Source organism: Sinocyclocheilus rhinocerous, unplaced genomic scaffold, assembly GCF_001515625.1.
Source record: "Sinocyclocheilus rhinocerous isolate Xijiao unplaced genomic scaffold, SAMN03320098_v1.1 scaffold3719, whole genome shotgun sequence".
Taxonomy (NCBI): Eukaryota; Metazoa; Chordata; class Actinopteri; order Cypriniformes; family Cyprinidae; genus Sinocyclocheilus; species Sinocyclocheilus rhinocerous.
Genome location: NW_015623479.1, coordinates 42,984 through 46,303, shown reverse-complemented (window position 1 = coordinate 46,303; position 3,320 = coordinate 42,984). Strand labels below are relative to the sequence as shown.

The following is a 3,320-nucleotide window of genomic DNA, read 5'->3' as shown; positions in this document are numbered from 1 at the left end:
TGTATGAAATGTGCTATATAAATAAACTTGCCTTGCCTTACTATTACATTACTGGGGTCACTTTCCTTGAATGTTTGCTATGGGAAAAGAACACTACCTTCTTTTGTCTTTCATGTGGCCCACAATGGAGCAAATTTAATGGGGCTGGACTTATTCACCACTCTGGGGTTTGCCCTAGTGGACACAGAGGGGGCGGCTGTCCTAGTGCCAGTAAACATCCTGATGTTTGCTACATTTCTGGTATCATCGCATTCATTTAACAGTACACACACCTACTAGTTTAGTAGATGTGACAGAGATGTGACACACATGTGAGGCTGTAGTGTGTAAGTGTTACAATTCCCATAGATGTAAGGCTACGTTTACACTAGTACGTTTTCATTTTAAAACAGCTTTTTACAATGAAAGTGTTCCTCGTCCATACTGGCGTTTCCACTGCATTTCAGAAAAGATCTCACTACACGACCGAAAACCACCGTTGAGTGTTGGTTATAACTTCTGATTGCGATCTAATGTGTGTTTTGGCCATATAATGTTGCTAAAATATGTTATCTGTAGCTTATATCAGGCTAATCACTACACCTGCATAGCTTTTCTCATGTAAACACCCTGTATTGTCATGAAAATTGGCAGAATCTCATGAAAATCACATACAAATCATACACTGTCATAATGGTATGTTTATTAGGTTCATGTTCCATCCATAGGAATTAGGGATGGCCGATATCTTATTGTTTGCGATATACCGGTAAAAATTCTCCCCACGATAAGAATTAGTCTTCCCGCGATAATAACGATAGTCTAGTTGTTGACATATTTCTGTGTGCGGCTGTGTGGTGTGACGTGAAATTGAGCAGCTCCTTCTACAATCTGGAACAGGTTTGGATAGGGCTGTACAGTGCGACAAAAATCGGTCTGAGCCTTGAGTAAATGTACTACAGTAGCACGTGTGCGATACAGTTTTACATGTGTATGAGTCGTTTACAAAAATGTTGTAAAAAATGTTGGCCTCTGGCCTTGGCTCTGGAACTTGAGAAGGCTCCTGGCTGAGCTCTGGGACATGATGCTCTGGAGTGGACTCTGGAGCAGACTTTTAACTTGAGAACCAGAGTATGAAAATGTTCTTCAGAGCTGTCTTGTCAGAGATGACAGGAGGGTCTGCCAATTATGCTCCCAGGCCCCTACTGTTGTCCAGGTTCCAGGAACGCCTCTCTGGTTAAATCTGGTCGAGATGGAGGCTGACAAAATTAGCTTTCTCGACACCCCCATCTCACAGGCTGGATTGATCAGCAACAATTCAAAGCCTACTGATTCGAAGGCGCAGCATCGAGCCCCCCACAGGAAAGTGACACCCTAGTCTCATGGACTGCGGCTAAACCCTTCAAGCGGCAGCCAAAGCCTGGAGAGTGGAGAATCGTTTGTTGACTCATTTTGGTTCTGTTCCTCCGCAGCCATTGTGGCTGGCGGTACACAAAATTTCATTAAGAAAGCAGTTTCCTCTATCTCTGGGTGTTCCGGGTCAACTAACAACGAGTGACGCTCTGTCTCCTCACCCTCAGTCTCCCACTCATTCGCCTCAGTGGTTCGAGGACATGTCACTTCCTCTTGCAGTGCCTGCCAACCCATCGTGGGATCCTTTGATCCAGGTAGGCCCTCTTCTCCTTTTTACTGATGATTCTTTAGCTCGGTTGGGCCCCAGTGCTCCATCTCACGTCTGTGACTCCACTGGTACCATTCGTGCAGAATCTGGGGGCCTGGTTAGCACTCTCCAGCCCAGATTGCTGGCTGCTGTGGGCAGTCAGACTCAACTATGCGATTCAGTTCACCGGGTGCCTGCCCAAGTTCAAGAGTGTTCGTTTCATGACAGTATCCAATGTCAATGCCCCAGTTTTACGTAGAGATTGCAATCTTGTTAGCAAATGACGCAACAGAGCCTGTCCTTCCGGCCAAAATAAAGTCAGGCTTTGACAGCTTGTATTTCATCATGCCCAAAAAAGCCTGAGGTTTACAACAAATCCTAGACCTGCTTGTTTTGAATCAGGCCCTGTGCAATCTCCCGTTCAAGATGTTGATGCAGAAAAGCATTCTTTAATGCATTTGCCCTCAGGAATGGTTTGCAGCGATCGAACTGAAGGATGCGTACTTTCATGTCTCAATCTTGCCTTGACAGAGATCATTCCTCTGGTTTGCTTTCAAGGGTCGGGCATACCAGTACAAGGTCCTGCCCTTCAGCCTGTCCCTGTCACCCTGTATCTTCATGAAAGTCGCGGAGGGTACCCCTCAGGGAGATGGGCATCTGAATCTTAAATCTCAATGACTGGCTCATTCTAGCTCGCTCTCAAGATTTTTTGTGCCAACACAGGGACCTTGTGCTCAGTCACTTAGTCCGTTTGGGACTTTGGGTCAACTGGGGAAAGATAAAACTCTCCCCTGTGCAAAGTATATCTTTCCTCAGTGTGGAGTTGGATTTGGACAACTCCCGTGGATTGTTGTGTGATCTTGAGACCCTGGCCCAGATTCGCGCAAAAGGTTCCCACCACTCCCTTTCGAGATCAGGTGATGAAACTGCAAGCTCTGCCACCAGAGGAGGAAGACCCCAGTCTCACACCGCTGTGTCCTGTTCGTGCCCTGTGCATCTATGTGGACCATATGCAGTGTTCCAGAACATCTGAGCAGCTCTTTGTCTGACACCTGACTTCGTGCTTGTGTGAATGCCCTGCTGGTCAGCCCCTGATGGCCTTGTGCTCCGCACTGGGATTCCTGGTTTGGTAATCTTGTGCATGTATTTTTACACAGTGTACACTGTGTCTTTCCCTTGCAAAAGCTTTTCCCTTGAAAATACCTCTACTTTGTTCTTCCAGTTGGTAGAATACAGTTGCAGGCCATCTCCATACATTGTTACTGCCACTGCCATCAGTTTGTATGTAGTTCTCCACACATTTCCTCCCCCTCTGGGCAGGGTGTGGCCTCTGCAGCATTACGTTTTCCCTCTCACGGGCATGCTTTCCACAATCTGAGGTGAGTGTGCTGCCAACTTCCTTAAATGCCCCATGGGTCACAGGGAGGAGATTTGGCATGCAAATCTCACCAACCACAGTTCATTGGCTCTTTTACTTCTTAACTGAAGGTTATTGGGGTTTCCAAGCGTGACCCCGATTGTCAGTATTGATGTAACGTCTCCGTTCCCTCATTCAGGGAACAAGGGTTACAGCAGTAACTGAGATGATCCACAGGTGGCCAGCACACACTCCACAAAATCCACAAACATTCCCCGAGGAGCATCAGTGGGCAGGTGTGCCCTCATCTGCTCATTAACCCTG

The 3,320-nt window shown here is 46.9% G+C and overlaps 1 long non-coding RNA gene across 1 annotated transcript in view; it reads left to right on the top strand.

The window, feature by feature from the left end:
• The first annotated feature begins 2,229 nt into the window (after positions 1-2,229).
• The window catches only part of LOC107751304 (uncharacterized), a 25,084-nt gene continuing 23,993 nt past the window's right edge, over positions 2,230-3,320 (top strand). The window contains exon 1 of the long non-coding RNA XR_001641230.1: positions 2,230-2,241. This is a non-coding gene — a long non-coding RNA (uncharacterized LOC107751304). The remainder of the gene's footprint in view (positions 2,242-3,320) is intronic.